The 17,750-nt window shown below is 33.7% G+C and overlaps 1 pseudogene; it reads left to right on the top strand.

Annotated features, from left to right (window-relative positions):
* Nucleotides 1-13,790: 13,790 nt before the first annotated feature.
* Nucleotides 13,791-16,140, top strand: LOC149566358 (GDSL esterase/lipase LTL1-like; annotated as a pseudogene).
* The last annotated feature ends 1,610 nt before the right edge of the window (nucleotides 16,141-17,750 follow it).

The raw sequence follows: 17,750 nt of genomic DNA, 5'->3' as shown, positions 1-17,750 counted from the left end.
TAGGCTACTCAGCCTATGAATGGCTCTGATGGTCTGAGAGCTAGCCTCTGCCATAATATATGGATGCTGCACTCGAGGAGGGGGGGAGATATCGGGGGGGGGGGGGACAAAAGTGCCAAGTTTCTTCCACTGGGAAGAGGGTCTATCCTGAGGAGCTCCTAGTCCTAAGCCCATGTTGGGCTTCATGCTCCAATAGTTCACTTTAAGTTTCAACACAAATTCTGCATATAATTTTTTAAGGAAATAAAATGGTATGTCTAAATTGCCATGTGGAGGGATATCAAAGACCATCCACCAACGGTCCCAAAAATTTGCACGTATGGCGTCATTTGTGCACCATTTAATCGATAGTTTGGTTTTTTTTGGGTCAACTGGTATACCCGTTTTTGGGTTAGCAAAAAGGCTTGCCAAATAGTCTTTGGTTATGTTGAGGGTTGCGACCTCATCATAATCCAAACCATCATCAAACATCTGGTGCATTTCATCACGCCAACGAAGAGCGGCATTTTGTTGGTTTGTAAGAGTTTCAATGTTATCCACTATGTTGTTTAACATGGATAACATAGGAGCCAGTGCAGGTACATTATTGTATGTTCTATGCAAACCTCTCAACTCAGTGAGATTTTCATTTATCAAATCCTCGATTCGAGGAGGGTTTTGAGGAGGTAGAGGATCATTTGGTGGACGGTTTTGTGGGGATACTGGATCATTTGGTGGTGGGTTGCGAGGAATATTATTCCCTGCCTCAGTGTCATCATTTTGATCATCCATTCCTATTGAATTGCAAAACGTAATATATATTAAAAAAAAAATCTAAATTTTAACCATTTTTGTCAAAAAAACCCTAGATTCAACTAAAACAAACAAAATCTTGTTAAAATCTATTAAATTTAGGTTAAAAATGAGTCAAGGGGGGCGGGGGAACATACCTGATATCTGATATCCGATTTGCTATCTGATATCCGATTTATTATCTGATATCCGATCTAACTGGCCCAAATTTGCATGAAAATAAGGGCCGCGGGTCTGTGATTTTGTATTTAATCCATGCACAAGTATCGGATATCGGATATCCGATATTATAATATATATAATATAACATATATATTACATTTTATATATTTTTATATTATATTTTATATTTATTATATTAATTTACTATATATTATAATATAAAATATTATTATTATACTATATTATTATAATTTATAATATATTATACTTTGTTGTTATATATTATATTATAAGATATTACTTTTTATTATTATATTATATTATAATATATGAAATATTATATTATATTATTATAATATATGAAATATTATATTATATTATTATAATATAATATGTTATTATAATATTATTATGATAGTATAATATTATACGATTATAATATAATAATATTATTATTATTATATTATAGCATAATAATTATTATAATAATAATATTATTATATTATAGTATAATAATAATTATAATAATATTATTATATTATAGTATAATAATTATTATAAGAATAATATTAAATAATAATATTATTATTATAATATAATAGTATGATATATTATTTAATATTATTATTATTATTTTATATCAATAATAATAATATTAAATAATATATCATACTATTATATGATTTTAATTATTAGTCGGATATTGGATTTAAAATCGGATATCCGATATGATATCGGATATCCGATAAGGCTCGGCTTAACCTTCTAGGTTTGGTTCCTGGATAGGTAAAAAAAAGTCAGAGCGGATTTTGAAGCGCTTTTAGGCATCTTCAAACTCTCTTTTTTTCACATTGCCACTTTTTGGCACACCATGATCCTGCACATACCCAGTATTAATTTATAATAATAAGGAGAAGATGAAGATGAATGGGAAGAAAAGAACACGGAGAAGATGAAGAAAAAGAGTGAGGAAGAGAGGAAGGAGAAAAAGGAGGGGGGGAGAGGTAAGAGGAGAAATGGGGAGAAGGGGAGGAAGAATAAGCAGTGGAAGAAGAAGAAAAAGAGTAAAAAGAGTAAAGAGTGAAGAAATGAGAAAAATAAGGAGTAGAAGGAAAAGGAGGAGAAGGAGAATGGAGGTGAGAAGAAGGAGCAAGAGGAAATGGAAGGAGAAGGAGAAGGAGAAGAATGAGAAGTGGGAGAAGGGCACGGAGGGGAAGAATTTCGTATATATGGAAAAGAAAAGATGCGTAAACATTCCATTGAATGTCTCCCTATACAAGAAAATTATTGCTACAAATCTTTTAGGGTTAACACAAGAATTCTTATTTTTTTACTTATATCATCAATTTGAGAGGATATTCAATGTTGTCTTAGGGTAAGAACTCATACTCAATTCCTAATTAAATCACCTCATCCAATGCAGCTCGTTTGTAAAAAGGTTTTAAGATGAATTAATTAAGTGTTTCATTGAAGATTACTTTGTCTTAGCAAAACAAATTATATAGTATTATGTGTCAAATATAGACTTGTTGAATTGTCAAAATGAAATGTATAATTGTATTTGCTTCTGAAGTTGCATTTGTATGGTAAATCTTCTCATATCAACACCTCAATATTATGATTTCATATATATTTTATGTATTAAACAACAAACTTTATAACCAAACTGTTTATATCACCAACACAACATCATTATATAGATATATGTATATACATACATATATATATATATGTATATACATACATATATATATATGTATGTATATACATACATATATATATATGTATGTATATACATACATATATATATATGTATGTATATACATATATATATATATGTATGTATATACATATATCTATACATATGTATGTATATATATATATATATGTATGTATGTATATACATATATCTATACATATGTATGTATATATATATATATATATGTATGTATATACATATATCTATACATATATCTATATATATATGTATACATATATCTATATATATATGTATACATATATCTATATATATATGTATACATATATCTATATATATATGTATACATATATCTATATATATATGTATACATATATATATATATGTATATGTATATGTATATATATACATATGTATATATACATATATGTATATGTATATATGTATATATATGTATATATATGTATATATACATATATATAGATATGTATATATACATATATATACATATGTATATATATACATATACATATATATATATACATGTATATGTATATATACATGTATATATACATGTATACATGTATATATACATGTATACATGTATATATATATATATATATATATATATATATATATATAACACTATTGGCATAACCCTCGCACCCTTCAAAGGTGCAAGGGCTAGTACATTAATTATTTTTTATTGCACATATTTATTTCCCAACCCATCTTATGCATATGAATACTATTGTCATAAGTCTATGGTCAAATTAATTGGACTAGAGTACAAAAGTCACCAAGCATCAATAGTTATTAACAATAGTATAAATAATATTTGAAATTGTGATATTGTTCATGTAGTTTTTACTCAAACTTATTAATTCATGTTTAATGACTAGGGGTTTATAAGAAGACATCTTTCACAAGAGTGGATGGAACACTTAGCACTAATTGCGTCTAAGTGATGTTCACAGAGGTGAAGCATGGGGGCTTTTTGGTAGGTTGCTTATCCTAGTACTGCTTGAGTTCAAGTGCAATTTACCTAGTGAACCACCAATCATGAAACATTGGTCAATACTCTATTCTTTCTCATGAAAAATAAGTTGTTTTTTATTCTATGAATAGTCCCTTCTCTAATAATTAAATAGTAAAGTTATATATTTACAAAAAAGGGGTCGAGGATATGAAGATCACCCTACAAAAGTTCAAATGGCAAACCCAGAAATCAAACAACTGAGGGAGGTAGATCTTGACGATCATTAAAATCCCACACATCAGTGGAGTTGGTCGGTAGCTCAGGAGAAGCCCACCTAGGACAGAAGGAGAAGATAAAGAGATAGACTTCTTGTAAACCACTACTCATGACAAATAGATCGACGAATTTGACTCAAAAATTACACAATTGAATGTATACATCCTACTTGACAACTTTTAACATCTATTAGAATGTGAGACAGCGCTTCATTTCTTGTTATGTCGAAGGCATCCCCTATATGGAGTGGATGAGCTGATTATGGCGATTAACGGTTTAGAATCTCTAAAAAGGAGTAGACGACCACTGGAAGCGTCAGGGCCGCTCGCTTTTATCTCTGATTTTGGAACGCGTCAACAAATATCAAACACTAATAAACAACGTGAGAGAAGCGGAGAATGTGTGGCAACCATTGACTATGACGTAGTCATTTAAATTGTCGTTTTCCCTATCACAATTATGGATTGCGTTAATGTTGCGTTGAAATGGGCAGCGTACGTAGGATGTTGCATTATTTCCATCTTAGAGACCAATGCACGGTATCAGGTATACAATGCGCTTATGAGAAGTTGCGGTTGCGATTCCCACAATTTTCAGTTTTGTAGGTGTGCTGAAGGCTTCTTCCTTAGAGACGACCGCTCATGGAGTTTGCCAGATTGGTCCTCAAGAGGGTGTGTTTGATTTCTAGATTAAAAGTGTTAAATAATAGAAATTGACTTATTTTTCAACCTTAATTTCTTTCTTAGTGTTAATTTCACCGCAATGTTGCCTGATGACTTTGCTTTCTCTGAATATCCTACAGCAAGAAAGAATGACTGCGAGAGAGCCTTTCTTGACAACTGTTGTTGCACTATGTGTGCTTTCGATCTGCCCTCAGGGCCATGCAAAATATGGTCTGGAAATTTTGTAAAACATGAACAATTCTCCATCACAGAGCAATTTGAATGTCTTTATTCAAGTGGGTGTACTTGCATCTGCACTTCCAAGGTCTGATTTATCATCCTCCTTTGAATTCAATACCACAAATTCTTATGGGAATCGTGCTTGGCATTTGTGGTGTTTTTGCATTTTCTCTGGGTGTCTCCTCATTTATAAAGTAGCAGGGTAATCATTTGAGATCGATGGAGAGGAGTGCACACTATTTGCTCAAAGTGTTTACTTTCAGGAGGTTGAAAACCACAAAAAAGAGCGTGGAAGAAGCATACAAATTTCCTTACTAAGTTAATTTGTTTATTTCACCCGCTTACCCCTTCGACATTCTTTTCACTGGGCTTGATTTAATCTTGGGTATGGTTTTATGGGCTTCATCATTTAGGATTGGGTCACAATCTTAAGGTTTATAAACATGGGCATGTCTCAATCGCTACACCACAAAGTGGCTATATATGTCGTCTGAACATTCGGACCATCTTATTTTAAATCTTTATTATTAACATTTTTTAAGTTCTCTCGACTATCTATTTAGAGGGTGGGTTAGATATTTTAGATTAGATCATGCCATCTTAACTCTTTATGTAAATATTGTTTCCAAATTTTATATTCTGTATATACTGAAGTTCTCAATTATTAGTACCTGCCAAGACAGTAATACTTATGCATTCATGTCAATCCAAATATGACATTAACACTAACCAATTAAATCCAAGAATTTAAAAGATTATATGAGATTTCAAATGTTTATATATTTTTCTAATTTTTCATTATTTTATAAATGAGATTTTTCATCCATTCTATTGGTCCATACTATAGTGGAGGAGAAAATTAATTTTCTTCAACCAAAAATACAAATATTTTCTAACAACTTCATCTTGCATTAATGAATGTATTAATTATAACTTTATCTTTTCCACATTTGTGACAAGTTGATAAGATTTTATTTTTTCAATCATTTTATCTTCCACCTCACACAACCTGTCTAATCAATATTAATTATCACAATTTATTAAATATTTTAGTTTCTTATTTTAAATGTATTTATTATTAGTTTTACATTGATGTTTATTTTTTACTATTTGATATAACTTGTTCCTAAAATGTCATATAATACATAAGTTCAAATTATACTTCTATATATATATAACTAATAAATATGTCTTTTTAATATAATTTCAATATGTTATATCTTTGTATTTGAATTTCTAATTTTTTTAAAACTTTGCTTTTTTAATAAAAGTAGTTAAATTATTACTATTATTTAACTTTTATAAAAATAAATTTAAAAATATTATTTTTTAATTATATTTTATAATAGTGTTTGTAATATGTATAATTGATAAGTGTTACAATTTTTAAATTATATTATTTTTTATTATTAATATTTTTTATTTAAACAATTTATCATTTAGTTTAAATACATTTAAAACTTAAATATATATTTTAATATTAAATTAATAATTATATTTTATATCAAAAAACATACTAAAAAAAAAACCACAAAATAGAAATAATTTAGTTTTAAAATATATATAAATTATTATTAGGTTTTTATAAACTATGTATTAAAATTAAATAGCTATATTTTATTTTTTATTTATTACATCATATTTATTCATCAAAATCAAATTTATATGTATTACATCTATTTATTATTTACAAATGTACATATTAAATTATATAGATATTATTTCATAATTAAAAATTACTTAATTTTATGAAAATTTTGGAAATACAAAATATTAAATAGTAAACCTTCTCTAATTGTGTAAAATTAAACAATTAGTTTTACTTATAAAATATTTTTATATTTCAATACATTTCATTTTTCTTATAGAAATGTGAGTTTTAATATAAAAATTAAACTCTTAGTTTCATTAATTAAAATATAATATATTTTAATTTTTTACTATAACCATGATTTTATTTTGACTATAAAATATGAGCAATCCTATCAGATCACAAGTGCATTTCTATGCAAAAATTAATGCATTCATAATGTTAATTTAGATTCTCACTCATCTACACCTCTACAACCATTATCTGTTAGGCAGGAACTATGACACATTGCGTCTCTTGTTTATATATGTTCTTATGTTCTTTTAGATAAGATATTTAATTAATTTTTTTACATATATAAAATAATTTGTAATTATTATTTAATATTGAATTAAAAATATTAAGAAATTAAATTATAAATTTGTCAAATTTATATTTAATTATATTTTATTTAAAGAACATATATATATATATATATATAGGAAGTTTTATATATTTGAAATTTTAGATATGACTAATTTAATTTGACTTTTAGATGCCAACTTCAATTTTATCTCCAAGTTGGCACATTCTTTTTTAATGAATAGTCTTTTTCTATTAATAAATAATATACTAAGATTACAATTCACAAAAAAGGGCTAGGGGATACAAGATCACCCTACGAAAGTTCATACGGCCACAACCAGAATCATACACTATTCATCAAAAAAAGACATAAATAGCAACCTCAAGTGGCCAAAGTAGTGCATGCTAAGGGTGGTCATTCATCATGATCATGAAAACCCCAATCATCATTGGGATTGGGCAACAGGCTAGGGATAGTCCAACCGTCAACAGCAGGATCAGTGGCATCCTTTGCGTCTTTTATCTCTAGCCACCGAGGAGAAATCGCCAAATCTAGGCGAGGCCATTTCCCAGAAAGTGCCTTCCGAGCACCAAGAGGAGGAGTTGGGGACTAGCTAGAGCCACCATGGGGGGGGAGGCAAGTTGAGTGGTGCCTCCATCCACCATCGCCACTAATGGAAGAGCCATGGCAAGAAGCTTGGGAGCACAAGGTGTGCGAGTGATGACCTAAGGAATGGCACCATAGACGGCGGCCTTAAGGCATTGGGGTATCAACCAAAGCATCTAGAGGAACTCTGGCAACAGTGCAAGGGGCATTGTCCCAATGGTTCAGTAGCTCTTGCAGGTGAGCCACCTCCAAGGCCACTTTGTTAGCTTGAACTTGAATCTACACAGTTACATTATTACAAATGCACACCTTCGTGTACATAGCAATATTAATATCAAGAAAACTATAAGTGAAAAGAACAACATTCCTATCTTTTTATAGAGTGAACAAAATCTCCATCCTAAAGCTATGCCAAATTTGGGTGAATTTCCAAGGGATTCTAAGGGAATCACCCAATATAACCATCTGCTAAGAAAAGGGTTCAGACCTGAATGGCTTGAAGAAGTCATGAATCTAGTGCCAATAATTTTGAGCATGCCTACAAAACCAAAAAATATGCATGAAAGACTATGGTTGTCCACAAAAAGGGCATCTAGGATCTAGAACCCCAATATGCTTGAGCCGAGGCCCAAGGGGAAGACCTTGAAAGGCCAGACACCAAACAAAATGGGCAATCTTAGGCTCTATAATAGCACTCCAAATAGTGTCAAAGTGTTTTCTCCATTGAGAAAAAGAAGATTGCAAATGCCATCTTTGATTGAGCGTATCCACCATTGGCAGATGGAGAGGAAGCCATCTATAACCTAGACTTGGCTTGTAATTTGAAAAAGGAGTGGCAGGATACCACTTCCAATCATACCACTAAGGTCTAACAAACTGAATATCCACTTTATGAATTAAGTGAACTAGAATTGAAGAGAGCAATAAGTCAAAAGTCAATTGATCTGCTAGGGTTTCATGCAAACTTTTAGTTTTCTTACATACAGCTCTTTTTTTGAGCTCTCCTTATGTTGTTTCCGCTTGTCACACCACATTTATTATGGGAGCTTTTAGGCTAGGTTATAGTGACCCCAGCCAATGGTGACCGAGTTGTTACTAGTGTTTACACTACTACTTCGGATAGCCATGGTGCCTCCTTAGAACAAATGCCCTCACAAATTCGTCTCAAAGGTTTTTCACGAGGTAATCCTAATATTATCCTTCCTTTACAAGAATTTGATGCTAAATGTGATTGGTTAGAACAACATACGTTAATATGGTATTTTGTGGGTAGGACTCCTCCAAAAGCTATGCTCTGAGAATGGGTTAACAAGAGTTGGACTCCTCATGGAGTTTTCCTTGACACTGTGCAAAACCTTACCAAAGGTTTTTTTTAATTTTTCTTCACTGACCCATCACAAGTAGATGTGGTTTTTAACAACGGCCCCTGGTCTATGCATTTGTCTCTGCTTGTTTTTCAAAAATGGTCGTGAGACTTCACAGTCTCTAACAATAAAAAGCTTAAGATTCCTATATGGGTCGAGTTCCTAGGTTTACCCTTGCCATGTTGGTCTTTTATTGAGTCCATTGCCAATACCCTTGGCAAAGTTATCACAAAGGAGTATGAGAAATTTTTTGATGCTCACCCATAGAGATGCATTTGTGTCGAGGTTAATTTTTTCAAGGATCTTAAGGATTGTGTGGAAATCCAGATTGGGGCTCAAACCTTCTATTAGAAGGTGCTCTATTTGAACCTTCCCAACACCTACTATAGGTGCCAGTAAGTGGAACACAAGATCAGGGATTGCAAATCCCAGCCAACTTAGGGATGCAAGCAGTTTCCTCAGAACCTATTCTAGGTGTCTCGCAAGTTTCAAACCCTACTGGTTCACAGGGGATTAAGGTGGCTGCCAAGGCTACCACCTCAGCTATGGGTCATACACCTCTTGGTGCTTCTTCCATAGCACCACAGGTGGTGCGCGTTCTCACAGTCCTCCTAGATGTGCTGAGAAACTAGAGGTGAAACAGAAATCTATAAGTCTAGAAGATTTTCCTTCTGACTTTAACCAAGTTTCTACCTTCTTGCAGAATAGCTACTCCTCTCTTGAGGATGAGGAAGATATGGAAGAATTTTCATGAATTTTTTATCATGGAATGTACAAGGTCTTACAGACCTCTCTAGAAAGTACTATGTCTAGGACACCCACCATAGACTTGGTAATTTAGATTTTCTCTATATACAAGAAGATAATATTTCTAGTTTCATGCTTTCCTCTACATGTCGCGTCATATGGCAGGATGGCATTATATTTTCCTCTCAACACGAAGCTAGCAGAGGTGTAGTTACTTTCTTGTCGCCTCGTTTTCATTCTGTTATTATTTCGCATGGTTCTAACCCCATGCATAGAATTATTTGGCTGTTGCTTTCCATTAACAATCATTCTTTTAGAGTCATTATTGTTTATGCTTCCAATGATGATGTGGAAAGATCTCAGATGTGGGGTTGGCTAGCTGACAACTTGCCTTTAGCTACTTGGGTTATGTGTGGTGACTTCAATATGATTGAAGTGGCCTCTGACAAAGATGACATTTTTCCCTTTCATTGGACAACTGAGGAAAGGGAAGCCTAGTACTATATGCACGATAAATTGGGCCTTTTTTATCCCAATATTAACCGCCGCCAGCATAGTGGGGTTTGGCACACTTGGTCCAAATTTTGAGCTAGCTCTGACCGCATTTTAGAGTGCCTTGATTGTGCCATGATTACTGCACAATCTTTTTTTTCCTTTTCTAAGGATCATGATTTACTTATCATTCCCCTGCCATATGTGATGTTATCTGACCACTATCCCTTTTATTTTGTCATTTCATGGAAAACAGTTGTCCAGAAAGTTGTCAAGTCACAATTCTTCCTCAACACATTTTTTCTGACGCATGTTTCCACCATTACACATATCCTACGTGTCTAGAATCTAGAGCCACGTCTGCATTCTCAAACAGGGTGGATCCAATGGTGGAATGATGTCATTTCCAGAATTGCCCACTTTTTGTGCATCTATGGGCAGTAGTTGATAGTTTTCAAAAAGCAGTCTTATGAAGCCACTACTTTTGCACTCAAAAAAGCCTCTGAGGCTCTCACCCTTAATCCCTTTGATGTGGATTTGCAAAAACAACTTGCCAAACTTCGCCATGATAAACAAGTTGCTAATAACTATGCCACTCAAGGAGCCCAAATCAAAGCTTGTCTCCACTGGTTGGAGGTTGGAGGTTGGCGATAAGGCTTCAAAGGAGTTCTTCCAAGCTCTTCGAGCTTGTCATACCAATATTGGGATTAAGAAAATAAAACAAGGCAGTTCTACAAACACCTATGGGAGCATATAGGTCCTGATTTGCACAAAGTTTATCTTAAAGCCTATCATACTAAAAGCTTAAGAGCCATTATAAATTTAAAGGAAATATTAAATTCATACCCAAAGCCAGAGATCCTAAGGATATTTGCAGTTGGAGGCCCATTAGTCTTCTAAACGTGTCTTATAAGATCATTACCAAGGCAATTTCTCTCAAAATTTGGCACCTATTGCCTTTAATTGTGCACCCTAAGAAAACTGGCCTTATTAAGTCTAGATATATTCTTGATAACATTATTGATGTTTGGGAGGGAATGGAGTGGGCTCGCAAGTCCAAACAGACAACTATTTTTTTGAAGATTGATTTTTCTAAAGCCTATGATCGCTTTGAATGGTCTGTTATCTTGGCTATGCTCCAGGCTCTTGGTTTTGGTCCCAATTTCCTGCACTCTATGGAAATGCTCTTTGGTGATGCTAATGCTTGTATTACCATCAATAATTCTCAATCTGAGGCTTTTGGTCTTTTTCGTTCCATTAGGCAAGGTTGCCTTCTGGCACCGGCTCTTTATGTCCTTGTTGCTGAAGGATTTGGCTATTTTCTAGCTCATTCTATGTCGTCTGGACTAGTTTGTGGTATTTCCTTGCCAAAATCATCTTTCCAATTGGTCAATGGTGATTTTGCTAATGATTCCTTCCTTACTCTTTTGGAGGATGAAGAAAACATCAAAAATGCCTTAATTTTCCTGGACACTTTTTTGTCAATCCTCTGGATTTGCTATTCAATGGAATAAAACACTCTACTACCGACAATAATTCTTGCCAGCTCCACCTTGGCTTAGCCAGTTTGAATGGAAATGGGTCACTCACGGGGAGATTTTCCACTTTCTCGGCATTACTTTCACTTTTCAGACTTCACCTATTGAACTATGGAATGTTGTGCTTGCCAAGATCACCAAGAAGCTTGATTATTGGCTTACGAAACCGCTCTCCCTTGTGGGAAAATTCCAAATTTCTTTGAAATTTCTTGCAGTCACTCATGTCTATTATTCGTCTTGTTGGGCTCCCTCTAAATCCTCCTACCAGAAATTGAAAAAATTGCTCAGGGATTTTCTTTGGGCTTCTAGTTCTGATCATCATGGCTTTCACAGAGTTGCTTGGGATTTTTGTTGTCTCCCAAAAGAATTTGGTGGCCTTGGCCTGCTTTACACATAGAAACAAGGCCTTGCTCTTTATGCCAAATGAATTATTCGTGCCATCACTAGAGATGAAGCCTGGAAGATTTTGAATAGCATTGCATCTCTTCTGGCTTTCCCATCAACAAGCCTACTTGGAAAGGGATTCGTTTCCACACCCTTCTCATCAAGCGCGAGCCAATGATCATAAAAGGCTCTTTTGTTATCAAGAGAATATGAAAGGCTTGGGAAGCAATCAAGCCTTGGCTTCGCTGGTCTAGTGATGAGTTCCGCAATGGCCTCTCCTTGAATTAGCAGAATATTTGGTGGTCTCTCTTGTTTTCCATTCAAAGTACTCACCTTGCCAAGACTCAAGGTGCCAATGCTCTGTGTTTTTTCAAACGAGGCGTCAAAACTCCCAAAGATCTTTTCTCTAGAGTTTTCATAAGTATGCCAAACTTAATTTAACAAAATATTATGATATCTCTTTTCTTATAATAAGTAATTTAAAGATTATTACAAATATTTTAGATGAATGATTTTTAATTCAAATTAGACAACTATAACTAATTATTTCAAAGTTAGAACTTTAGAAAAATATAGAAAATTATATTTGTAGGCAAATGAGCTATAAAAAAAAATTTAAATCAATGCTAAATTTGTAGTAATGAAATCTGATATTGGTGTTTCAATTAGATCATCAGTATCACTGAAATAAATGGAAATATATATATATATATATATATATATATATATAGAGAGAGAGAGAGAGAGAGAGAGAGAGAGAGAGAGAGAGAGAGAGAGAGAAATGGATATGAGGAAATATAGAGAGGTGTGCAATGGAGATGGAGTTAATTAGAGAGGAGGGAATAACATAAATAGATAGAGATATAAGAGATGAAGATAGATCAAAGACCTACAAACAAATCAAGCAAGACATAGATATGTAGCTAGAGCTAGAGGGATAGAGGGAATTATAGAGAGGTATATAGTAATAGAGAGATAGATCGAGTTATAGAAAGAGATAGAGAAAGTGAGAGAGATAAGAGTCATTCCCTAAGAGTAATTTCAGTTTTCTCTCTCTACTTCTATCTTCTTAATTTTTTTTTTGTAATCGATCTTCAACATAGCTTCGACATACTTATTGCACACCAAAATGCTATTGCTAGTTCCCTATCATGTAATCAGCACATTTCCTGCAATTGATTGGCAGTCTTCAAACATGTTCGAAAATATCAATTGCTGTGTACATTGCACGTTGATACATAATATATTGTCATTTAGTTCTGTACTCTATTTGAATGTCCAGAGACTGCGTTGGGTGCATACCAATCACGGCAGATAACAAGACAGCTAAATAAATATGGATATTTATGGAGCCAATGTGATCAATAAAAGAATTGGTTAAAGTGGCTCAAATAAATACTCTAACAATCACCCCACACGATGCTTCTGTTTAAGTCGGAATTCCAAGTAGATATTCATCACAGTGCCAATTCATGTATACTAACAGCTCTCATTTCGAGGTATTAAATGAAGAAACAGTCAGTGGTATGAGTTATAGCTCATGTGCTCATTGGTCATCATGTTGGAGCACTTTAATGAAAGAAACGCGTAAGCCATTCAACTTGGGGCAGTGGGGAACTATAAAGTCTACACTATCATTTCATGCACACATCTTCCATCTGTGCAAATCAATTCCTCGGTAAGAAGTGAGAAGACAATGGCAATCCCTGTTCATGTTGGGTCACTTCTTCTTGGATTGTTAGTCTTATCATCGTATTGCTTTTCTGATGTAAAAGCAGCGACTGCTTATTTTGTGTTTGGAGATTCACTGGTGGACAGTGGAAACAACAATTACATTGCCACCACTGCAAGAGCAAACATGTATCCTTAGGGAATTGATTATCCCACTGGAAGACCCACCGGCCGATTTTCCAATGTACTCAATATAGCCGATTTCATTAGTACGTATTAAGTTATAATTATCAAATTGAATAATATTGTAAAGTTGTTAAGTATCATTTGATTTATGTAGTCATAATTGAATGACGCTCATTCATTCATTTTACCAGTAATCATAATCGAATGAGGTTCATTAGATAAAGCTATAAGGATTGCTACGATATTCAACTGTCTATGTTTTTTTTTTTCAATCAAATTCATTGATCTATATTTCATGAGTAGTGGTTCACAAACTCTGTTCATGGGGTTGTAAGCAGAGGGACACGGCTATCCTCCCTACAAATTGCACCCTTGACTAAATTTCAAAAAAACGAAAACACAACAAAAAATTTTGAAGTTTTCTACATTTGATCTTCATGATATGTATATTTTGTAATCGAAAACACAGCAAAATTTTCGCAAAATTTTCTCAAAAATTTTTCTGTATTTTTGTGAATCTGAAAAAGATTCATATTTGACTTTTTTTTCTTTGGTGCATTTTGTTTGGAGATTAGCCGCCCAAGCAGAGTGGATTTGATCATGGAGGAAATTCCATGGTTAAGCGTGCACTGGGATGGATGACCTCCTGAAAAGTCTAGTGCTTCATCTATGTGAACATCACCTAAATCCAATGTATGTTGAGTGTTTCATTCATTCTCATGAAAAATTAGTTCTGTGGACCACTACTCATGCAATATAGATTAATGAGTTTGACTCAAAAAATATCTCTTTTCAATTTTTTAAAATTTGATCAACAGTACATTTTGTAAAGAGGATAGCCACGCTACACAATTAAATACTGATAATATATCATAATTTGACTACTTATAAGATTAGCATTACGTATACAATTACTGTATGAATGAATGGCAGGCAAGAAGCTGGGGGCAGAATCTGTGCTTCCATATTTGAGTTCTTCGCTCGATGGAGATGCATTGCTGAGGGGTACTAATTTCGCATCTGCAGGCGCTGGGATCCTAAACTACACTAGAGTACAATTCGTATGAATAATTTTTAATTATATTCCAGTAAATCATCTCTTTTACTCCTACCAGAGATTAATGAATCAAGATTACTCTGTTTGCAGGAAAATATCATAAGGATGCCACAACAACTTCAGAATTTTGTCCAATATAAAAGCAGGGTAGCACAGATCCGGAGTTGATGAAACTGAAAGACTTGTTGCAGAGGGTCTAATGTCGATTACTCTGGGAGGAACTGACTACGTCAATAACTACTACCTTACTCCTATCTCCCTGAGATCCATTCAGTACAGATTATCGGATTACATTCAGTTAATAGTCTTGGAATATGAGAAAACTCTCAGGGTAAATATCTTCTTTTCTTTTTGTTTATTTAGGCTAGCTACTTCTAAACAAAGAAAAAAATTAAACTTAGTCTAACAATCAAACATTAGCGTGTGATATTTAGACAGCCCGTCTTTTTCTAGATAAGAGGTAGGAGGGTTTGTGATTGATTTGTTTAGTATCTTAGAAAGAATTGATGAAATGTCTGTGGTATGGTTTTTGTGCAGCAATTGTATGAGTTGGGAGGCAGAAGGGTGCTGGTAACATCAACAGGGCCATTGGGGTGTGCTCCAGGAGTTAAGGCCTCCAGATCTCGCAATGGCGAATGTCCTGCAGAACTTCCGAATGCCGCTTCACTTTTTAACTCGCAGCTTAGATCTGTTGTAGATCAACTCAATACTAAGGCTTCTGCTCACGTTTTCACCTTCTCCGACAACTACTCAGTGAACATGGGCTTGTTCACTAACCCTGCTGCATACGGTAAAGCTAGTTTATCGTATTGCTCTTTACCTTACGTCTCCTTAGCTTATTTTGCAATGGGTATTGTTCAAAATGTTTTGTTTTTTCATAGGATTTGTGGATACGACTAATGCATGTTGCGGAAAAGGAAGTTACAATGGAGTGGGCATCTGCAATGTGGCTTCAAATCTTTGTGAAAACAGGGATGAATATTTGTTTTGGGACAGTTACCACCCCTCTGAGAAGGCCAACAGAATCATCGTTGATGAGTTTTCTGAGGGCTCTTCTTCCGCCATGAACCCGCTTAACCTTAGACAGATGATGAAACTAGATGACTGTTAAATTGCAAGGAGGACAGATGAATAATGACAACTTAACATTTTTGTTTCGGCTTCAGCCAACTGTGCTCGAAGGTTCTTTCCATAACTTATTAGTGACTCTAATGAATAAAAGATGTGTTACAAAATATTCAATGCACCGTGGCAGAATGTCAAAATGCTCATCTTGTAAACTGTTATTTTGCACTACCCAAAGTTTAATTTTATGTTCTCATCTCTTATCCATTCAGCTGTGAGAAACTATTCATTCAGTATTTTCCAGCTATTCTTAAACATCACACACTAAAGAGAAAATTAAACTTAGAAAAAAAAAAGTCAATTTTGACTATTTAACACTTTTAATGTTGGAATGAACCTTAGTGTGTGATGTTTAAGTCGTCCACGTTTCCGCCCTTTCATATACCACACGGCTTAAACATAACACGCTAGGCTTCATTCCAACACAAAGTGTTAAATAGTCAAAGTTGATTCGCCCTTGTATATACCACACTACTTGAACATAGCACACTTAGCTTTGACTGGTTAGTGTGTTGTGTCATGGGGTCCACCATATCCCCTTGTCTTTCGTTTGCTTCCGTAACCTTCAAGCTTTCCTCTAACTACAAACATTTATTTCACTATTTTAATTTCCAACTACTACCACCAACTTTTCATTGAACCATTTAGTCACTTTTTGTACTCCAAGTTGTACCAAAATTGCTGAGCTTTTACAATTTTTATATCGTTTTCAATTTTTTGGACGACCATATTTGAAACAAAAGGTGACTAAATTTAAATCAGTTCCAATAATTGATGTTTATATATTTCCTATTTTTTCTTTCTATACTCCAAATGACTTCCAATCCTTCTTCATTGTTAAGGAAATTCATGCATTTCATTTAAATCATTTAATTTAAATTTTTAAATGAAGTTTTTGAAATTTGCAAAGCTACTACAATCTCTTTTCTTGATTTAACTAGCAACAATTAAGAAAATCATGCCCATACCCTCTACAAGTGGCAACAAAGGAAGGAAAAACCTTTACATGACATGAAAAAGCCCCAAAAAGTAGTTCGGAAATAAATATTGAGCTCTCGGGTCATATCACAGTCACCAAAAAATATTAATAAAAGCACAAAAACACACAACATTTTTCGCATTTGCACCATCACACTTAATATTTCATTCTTTCCAAAAGACATGCGATCATGCGAAAAGGTTGAAAACACATGATAGTTTTGACTTTTGCACCATCACAACAAGATTTGCCTTCTTCTCACAGACTTGTGATCGTGCAAAAAAATCACATTTTTTACTTTTCCATCATCAAGCTAAACTTTTCATCTCTCCAAATTGACCTTGCAATGTCATGCAAGCACGAAAACACATCGGCACAACATTGCAACATGATTTTATATCCTTCACAATTGACTTGCAATCCTATGTAGGCACAAAAATACATTGGCACAATTTCACAACTAGAAACCTCTTCCTACACAAAAGACTTGCAATGTCATGCAAAGCACAAAAATACACTTCAGTTTCAACCCGCATGCACATTTAATGAGAAAAAAATGTCAAATGAGCATAGAAGGCTTTCTATGATGCCTAAACTTCGATGCCAACTCCTACGAC

The sequence above is a fragment of the Cupressus sempervirens genome, chromosome 3 (assembly GCF_028749045.1).
Source record: "Cupressus sempervirens isolate cs-2001-9-10 chromosome 3, ASM2874904v1, whole genome shotgun sequence".
Lineage (NCBI taxonomy): Eukaryota > Viridiplantae > Streptophyta > Pinopsida > Cupressales > Cupressaceae > Cupressus > Cupressus sempervirens.
Note: the sequence above shows the minus strand (reverse complement) of the source record. Positions and strands in the feature narration are given on the sequence as shown.